The sequence below is a fragment of the Pteronotus mesoamericanus genome, unplaced genomic scaffold, assembly GCF_021234165.1.
Source record: "Pteronotus mesoamericanus isolate MK-2021 breed Mesoamerican mustached bat unplaced genomic scaffold, CSHL_Meso_final scaffold_31, whole genome shotgun sequence".
In the NCBI taxonomy this organism is placed as follows: Eukaryota; Metazoa; Chordata; class Mammalia; order Chiroptera; family Mormoopidae; genus Pteronotus; species Pteronotus mesoamericanus.
Genome location: NW_026555312.1, coordinates 27,481,307 through 27,490,267, shown reverse-complemented (window position 1 = coordinate 27,490,267; position 8,961 = coordinate 27,481,307).

Below are 8,961 nucleotides of genomic sequence, written 5' to 3'. Positions count from 1 at the left end.
CAGGTGCCCAGGAGGGGCACCTGAGAAGCAACCACACGCTGACGTTTCTCTCCCTTTCTTTCTTCCTCCTTTCCCCTCTCTCTAAAAATAAATAAATAAAATCTTTTTTTTTAAATGAGTGGGTAATTAAATTGTAGTATATCTATACAATAAAATACTACGTGACATTAAGAAGACATGAACTGACACATGTAACAACACAGATGAATCTCAAAAACAGGTTAAGTAAAAGAAGTCAAACATATAAAACACACATTGCCTGATTTAATTTATATAAAATTCTAGAACAGACAAAAGTAATCTCCAGTGACATAAAAAAATCAATGGATTGCTGGGATAATGAAAGTATTTAATATTTTGATTGGAGTGGTGGTTTCATATGTCAAAAGTCTTTGAACTTTATACTTAAAATAGGTGATCATATGTAAAACTTCAATAACTTTTATTAATAAGAAAAATATCTATGGCATTTTATTGCTACAATCTGGTAGCCAATAGCTGTGCTGTTTACTCTTTGGACCAATTCCTTTTGGCTTCTATTGTTACCACTTGATACGCATTCTCTTTCTAAGATCCTCAGTGAACTCCATCTTGCTAACTCAGAAGGACAGATAGCCCTCACCTCACTTGACCTCTCTGTAAAATTATATACAGCTTACCCACCTCCTCCTCCTTAAAGCACTTCCTTCCATGGGTCCACTGACCACTTCTTTTCCTGGTTCTCTGGCATCAAGTAGGCTCCATCTCTTTGAAATACCTTGTTGGTCCTCATTTGCTGGCTGGCCCTGAGTGTTGATACCTCTGTCTTCTCCTCTAGGCCCCTTCTTCATTTGCTTCTTACCAGGCAATCTCATTCACTCAGGGGGCATACACAACCAAATTTACAATTCCTCCGAGACCTCTCTTCTGAGCTCTTGATCCATACATTGAACTGTCTACCTGGTGTTTCCTTCTGAAGGACCTAATGTTCATGACTAAACTCCCAAATTTCTCACCACATCTGTTCTTCTTTTGATCTTCCCATCAGAGTAGCAGCATGTCCATTCACTCACTTGCCAGAAAACTGGAATAAAACCTTGAAAATTTATTTTCTTTCAACCTTCACAATTTAGCTACTGCTAAGTGGTGCTTCAAAGTAGGTCTCAAATCCATGTCTTGATATCTTCACCTGGAAGGCAGAGTAAACACTTTTCATGTAAATTAGTTCTTGTCACTGTCTGTTTTGAAATACTTCAATAGCCATGAGAGCGAGGCTTTTTACTCCCTAGTCACATCCCCCTTGCTCTTGTCTTCACTTATTACTCTCCAATTACACAAGGGTTTCTTAATCCTGTGCTTTTGCATGTACTCGTCCCTTTACAGGGATGACCTGCCTCCTTCAGGGTTAGCCCTGTGTTGGAGATTTACAACTCTGATTCATCAGTATGCTCAGGAGAGTATATATCAGAAAATATATACTAATAGTTAGATAAATAAAGATGAGCTAATCACTCAGAAAGCCAGTTTACTAAATAAAATAGAAGATGAAACTTCCCAGAATGTTGGCGCTAAGTATAAAAGACAACCCGTTGTATTACAACAAAGGGAAAGATATGAGCAAAAGCTCAGGCTTAAAGTGCCAGCTACCAAATTGCTACCATTGTTAACCATTGGGTCAGTTAATCAGATTAATTACTGGAGAGCTCTTTTATGAACAAGACATAAACTACCTTAGAGCAGAGATTTTGTTTGATTCGTTGTTACATCCTTAGGGCCTAATGCAGAGCTTATCACACAATACATGGTGGAACATTAATTAAACAATGAACTAATTTAAAATCAGAACAGAGAGAATTAATTCAAAAAACCTTGAAATAGTTCATGCTGTTGTCATGGTTCAATGGAAGACTGTGAACCTTGACTATGGAGAACATTACCTGTTCTAGATCAGCAATATTTCTGGAGTTGATATAATGAACTTTAAAAAAACCCATAATGATACATGCAAAAAAAAAAAAAAAGAAACTAGACTACCAATTTACACCATACACAAGAATAAACTCAAAATAAATAAAAGGCTTAAATGTAAGTTGCAAAACCATAAAAATCCTAGAAGAAAACATAGGCAGACATCTCTCAGCACTATTTTTGCCAATATGCCTCCCAGGGCAAAGACATAAAGAAAAAAAAAAAATGGGACTACATTAAACTAAAAAGCATCTTCACAGCTAAAGAAACCATCGACAAAATGAAAAGGGAACCCATTAAATTGGAGAACACATTTGCCAATTGTAGGGTAAACAGAGGCAGTCTGGCTTCTTCACCTAGATGTCGGGGCACCTAAGCGGAGCAGTTTCCCATAACCTTGAGAATGAGCCTGATAAGCTGTGTTCTCATAGCCTTGAGACTGGGTCTGGTAAACACATCCCATAACCTTGAGCAGGCTTGCATGAGCAGAATCATGTTATGTTATACAATTTCCTGGCTTCCTGCTGGCTTTGTCCGTCTTCAGTATATAAGGGAGTAGGGACTCTCCACTAGAACATGCTGGGGGACAGGTGACATGCAGTGTGACACGCAGTGTGACACACAGGGGGACATGCAGCTTGCAGCATGCATGGATTGCCCACCCTTGAATAAAGGTATGTCAGACATCCCAATGGCTCCGTGAATGTTTTCCATCTGCCCAGATCTAAAGTGAACCTGCCTGGCCTTGATGGGCTGCAAGATACCAATGATACTTCTGATAATGGGTTCATCTCCAAAATAAAGAACTAATACAACTCAACACCAGGAGGACAGACAATCCAATTTAAAAATGGACCAAGGACCCGAATAGACACTTTTCCAAAGAGGACACACAGATGACCAAAGACATGAAAAAATGCTCAGCGTCACTAATCATCAGAGAGATGCAAATTGAAACCACAATGCGATATCACCTCACACCGGCCAGAGTGTCTACCATCAGTAAATCAACAAACAAGTTCTGGCAAGGCTATGGAGAAAAGGGAACCCTTGTGCACTGTTGGTGGGAATGCACACTGATATAGCCACCCTGGAAAACAGTATGGAGTTTTCTGAAAAAATTTAAAGTGGAACTGCCTTTTGATCCAGCAGTCCCACTTCTGGGAATGTATCCTAAGAATCCTGAAATACCAATTCAAAAGACTATATGCACTCTTAGGTTTATAGCATTGTTATTTACAATAGCTAAGATCTGGAACATCCCAAGTGCCCATCAGTAGAGGAGTACATAAAAAAGCTGTTGTACATTTACACAATGGAATACCATGCAACCATAAAAAATAAGGAAATCTTACCTTTTGTGACATCATGGATGGACCTGGAAATCACTATGCTAAGTGAAATAAGTAAGTCAGAGAAAGACAAATACCATATGACCTCACATATATGGACTCTAATGAAAAACACAGAAACAGAGGCATAGATACATGGAACAGCTGTCGGGGGGAGACAGGAGGGAGAACTGGATAAAAGAAGGTGAAGCGATTAGCCAAAGAACATGTTTGTATGACCCATGTACACAGACAGTAATGTGGTGATGGCCAGACAGAAGGAGGGGTGGGGGCAGGGGATGGCAAAAGTGGGAAAATGGGGACATCTGCAATAGTGTCAGCAATAAAAATTTTAAAAAACTCATAATGATTAAAAAACATTAATTTTTAAAAATTAGTTCAGCAAGCAACAACAGCAAATAAATAGGACATAAAGTACAATAAATTCATGAGTTTAAAAAGTACTCAAGTCCTTACCTTTTAAAATAGTTATGTCATGTGAAAGCAACTGAACATTTTAAATATCTATTGTTTTGCCATGATAGAAAACATCTGGGTTTACCAGAAAATGAGGCCAGAAAGAATATGGGCTGATTTCCTAAATATTTCAGCTACTGTTTCAAATTTTGCATTGAAAACTAAAATTTGCATGCATATTTATTCTTTGAAAACTGACCTTTAAAAAATGTTGTGCAATAATTTTTTTTAAATTTTAATTTACAGGAAAACTTTTGTCTGCTGAAGTTAAGTATCTTATTACCAGGGTTTGTCACAACAGATTTGCAAAATGAGGAAAGTGCAGGTACAAGAACTCTTTGGAAACTTCTTTCAATAACATCCTATTGTCCTTGCTATGTATTGTTGTTGTTGGTTTTTTTTTTTATTTCTCTCTTGTGTATTAGAAAATCACCTTTACTCCATGACACATGAGATTTTTACACTACAAGTTTTCCTTCAGCAGGGTAATTTTGGACTGATTCATTCACTCCACACCAATCTATTCACACCCTATAGACTGGGCCCTTACCACAGCAGCTTCTGACTTGTTCTTTTCAGATCAGAAAGTGTCTGCTGTAGAAATTCTGTACATGTAATTAGAGCCCTGAGAGTTTAGAGGAAGAAATGTTTTTTTATAATACTTTATAATCTGTACATGTTTATGAGTTATTGACCCCTCCAAGGTTGAAATATAACAGATCTGGTCTCAGTCCTGAATTGTTTCCTAAAATGACAGATTTGTCTTCTAGGATAGTTTTTATGTCTAACCAGATAAACAATTTTTTTTTAATTTCTTTTTTTTCCGAAGACTTTATTCATTTACTTCTAAAGAGAGGAGAAGGGAGGGGGAAAGAGAGGGAGAGAAACACCAAAGTGTGAGAGATACATCAATTTGCTGCCTCTCGCACGCCCCCAAAGGGAGACCCGTCTGCGACCCAGGCATGTGCCCTGAATGGGAATTGAACCTATGACCCTTCAGTTTGCAGGCCAGCACTCAGTCCACTGAGCCACACCAGCCAGGGCCAGATGTACAGTTTTTTGTAGAGCTCTCAGCCCTTTGCAGTGACATTGTGGGAAACAGGGTGCTGAACTTTTGCCACGGAAAAAATGATGATTCAGCAGCTTCTACTGAAATGCCATTTACCACTTGCCATTCCTGGTTATATTCTGCCTTTTCGAATGCAGGTTTATTTGATATTGTAAAATTATTGAAGATTTCATTTTAATTGACTGAGATTCACAGCTGAGGATAAAAGCATAGCATTAATATTGAAAGACATGAATCTCAGAATAGCTTAGAATGGGACTTCAGCTTGTGATGAATCAGGATGATTTCTGCAGAGCTCTGAGACATGAGTCCCCATTCTTCGCTGAGATCTGAGGCAGGTTACTTATTCTCATAGCAGAATGAAAATAAAAGCACCTACTTCATGAGGTTGGTGTTAATGTGAATGTCCTGTATGGAGCTCCAGGGCTGACTCAGTGTCATTCCTCATTAAGTTCCAGAGAGTATTTCCCTGCCCTAAGCTGGGAGAGCAGCTATGGTCCCATGAGAATTCAAGATTACAATGTTATGGTCTAATTCTAAGTAAAGAATTTGGATGGCAAAAATATGGTAGTAATCTGTTTAAGTAAACAGACCAATGCAGAAACCACATGACACATTTGACTTAATTTTGGTGATTTTAAAAGCACCTTTAATTTTGTGAGACCCAAAGAGATTCCTCTTTTTTCTCCTCAAGGTGGGCTGCCACTTTCTCTAGGTAATTCTAAGGCAGCATTTCTGGTATATAAAAATTCTGAAGATATTTAGAAGCCAGTTCTCCCAAACTGTGACTTCACAAAATCTGGCTCCCTTTTCCATATTCTTCTTTCTTTCTTTCTTTCTTTCTTTCTTTCTTTCTTTCTTTCTTTCTTTCTTTCTTTCTTTCTTTCTTTCTTTCTTTCTTTCTTTTTTTGGTATTTTATTATTATTTTGTTTTCTTTTATCTTTATTGTATACTTTTTCCCATTACCTTTTTGTTCCCTTATACTTCCCTCCCCCGAGGAATCACCATACTATGGTAGCATGTGTCAACTGATGGGCATTGGTGCCAATTCAACGCCAACAGGAATCCCCAGGTTGGTGTGTGGTAAAGAAGGAAACTTTATTCAGTGCAAAACAGCTCAATTGTGGTATAGCACAAGCATGAGCTGGCCCTGGGGCCAGGCAGCCCTATCCGGGTATACAACTCTGCTCTGCAACTGGCTGGTTTGCTCTGCTCTCTTTGTTGCAGATCTGCTTTGCCCTGTATTGACCTTTTGTATTCTGTGCCAGTCTACTGTGGCCCATGCTGGTCTGCTCCATGCTGCTCCCATAAGATATCTCTAGTGTTTCTGCGTAGCTGGAGAATAGCAGTCTTCAGTGGAAAGGGAAAATGTGTTTCCAGAGCCAGAGGGGAACGGGCTTATATGCACAGAAGACCCCATCACTGGTCCTTGATTTGGCACTCCTCATGGAAACAAGGTCTCCAAATCTTCACAGTTTGATTGCCTGTCCTGATTGGCCAGAATGGAGCCACTACTGGTGAGTGAAGATGTTGATGGGGGATATAGCTCTGCAGCTCCAATTGGATGGGGGGAGCCTCAGTCCTATTGGATTCCAGGAACTCCTTATGAGCGCTGGCTAAGACTGCAGAAACACGGTGCAGGCAGGCAGTTCCGGGTAAGGTCAAATAGTTCACTGCAGGCTTCTTCCAGAAGTGCAGTTTACATGAGAGGCCCCTATGCAAAAATAGCTGTGAGACTCTGATTTTTATTTTTATTTTTTATTTTTAAATTTTGGCCCACTTAACCACAGGAACCCTTTTTAGTAGATATCTTCTTTCTCAGGGTCCACACCTGGGAGATAACAAAGTAGGAAAGGCTCTGGAATTGGAGTTCTGCCTTTGGGCACAGTCTTTTAGATGTTAGCCCTCCTTGGGCTGCTGACCTACATCGACTGTCCTGGGGCTTGCCTTGTCATTCTCTTAGTGGTCTGCTTTGCAGACCTGAAGTTCTTAATTTTCATTTGGGTTCAATTTACATAAAAAATGTCCAAATGCCTAGGAATGAATCTAACAATAAATTGTGTGTGTGTCCTGTTAAGAAATCATTCTTTCCACAAGCACATGAAGATACATTCTAATATTATCTTCTAAAAACATTATTGTTTTGCTTTCACAATTAAGTCTATTGTCTATTGTTCACTTGGTATTGATTTTTGTTTAGGTTTAAGGCAGGAATCAACTTTAATATTTTTCCCTATAGGTTCCCAAATGTTCCAGAACAATTTATTGAAAGTTTCCTTCCTTCATTCATAACTTTGAAGTACCACATTTGTCAGAAATGTGATCTCCATATGATTTTTATTCAAACTGATTAAACTTTGAGAGTAAAAGAGGACATTGCTAATAATTAAAATAGAACAAAAGACATAAACGGGCTGTTTTGAACAAACTGGAAGGATGGGCACTCATCATAAAGCAGGGCTCGTTTTCTGGGCTCTCTGTTCCAATTCTAACCGTCTTTGTACCAGAGCCCACCGTGTCTTATTTCTGCAACTTTATAATATGTGGTTTTTCTATTGAGTATGTCCTTTCATCTGGTTCTTCAAGATTGTTTTAGATATTCTTGGCCTTTTGCCTTGTCATATGAATATCAGAACCACTTGCTTTATTTCACCAAAAACAAGACAAAAAGTCTGTTTTTTTCTTAATTAAAATTTCATTGATTATGTGGATCAGTTGACATATATAAAATAATGAACCACCATGTTATAGCTCTCCATTTATTTAGAGCTTCTTTATTTTTTTTCTCATGTATAAAAGTTCTCAACATCTCTTGTTGGATTTATTCCTAGGCATTTAAACATTTTTTTACGTTATTACAAATGCTTTTTAAAACTTAAAAAAAAACCTTTATATCACATAGATACAAATTAACTGTGTAAATTGCACTCGTAATCAGTAACATCGTAACTCACTTTTAAATTCTACTAATTTAGACTTCAGATGAAAATAATTACCTGAAATATTATAAGGTTTGCTCTTACTTTCACATTATTATCTATTTTATTTTTCTTGAATTACTGTATCAGCAAGGGTTTTCATTAATTTTGATCAACAAATGGCAACATGTTTGTTATCTTGTCAAATTGCCAACCAAATTCTTCTTTAATTTTTAAAAAATTTTTGTTGTTTCATTTTGAGGGCTTATTATTTGGTGCATACAAATTTAGAATTGTTATATTTTCCTAGTGATCTGAATCTTTTTGTCATTATGAGGTGTCTGTCTTTATCACTAGAATAGGAAAACCTACTTTGCCTAATATAGCTACATCTACTCTTATGGTTAGTATTTCCTTCATGTATTTTTTCCTTTTGTTTTCTCTCAAATTTCATATTTATGTTATATTTTCTATAAGACAACATATTGTATTTTTAAATCTAGTCTAACCATTTTTGTCTTTTAACTGGAATATTTAGCTTACAGTTTAAATTAATACTTAAATATTTAGAGTTTAATATGATGTCTTGTTATTTGTCATTTCTGTTTTATCTATCTTTTTCTTTCCCCATTTTGGATTGATTACATATTTTTTGTTTTTTCTTTTTTCTCTCTGGTTTATTTGGGAAGTTATAAACCCTTTCACTATTCTTGTTTTGGTTACCTTACTACAAAATACATTCTTGACTTACCAGAATCTAATATAATTGTACAGATATATGACACATACCTTCTAGATATGTTTCAAGAAACGCATCGTTAAGTGAGTTTTTTATAGTGCAAGCACTGTAGAGTGAACTTACATAAATAGAAATAGCAAGTCTGTCATAGACCTAGGTTATATGGTGTGGTCTACTGTTTCTAGGCTAAGACTCTACACAGCATGTTACTATAAAAAAACAACAAGACATTAGCCCAAGCACAAGAGAAAATGATGCAATCAAGAGAAGGCAAACACAAGACACATGAAGCTGCTGCCCTTGTAACATTCCATACTGTTTTATAGCACACTGATTTTTTATAAGTTGAAAAATTACCCTGTAAAATAATGATTAAAACTTATAGTAACTACATAAATCAGTGACAGTCATTTATTATCATTTTTTAGTGTTATGTACTCTACATAATTGTATATGCTATACTTTTATACAACTGGCAG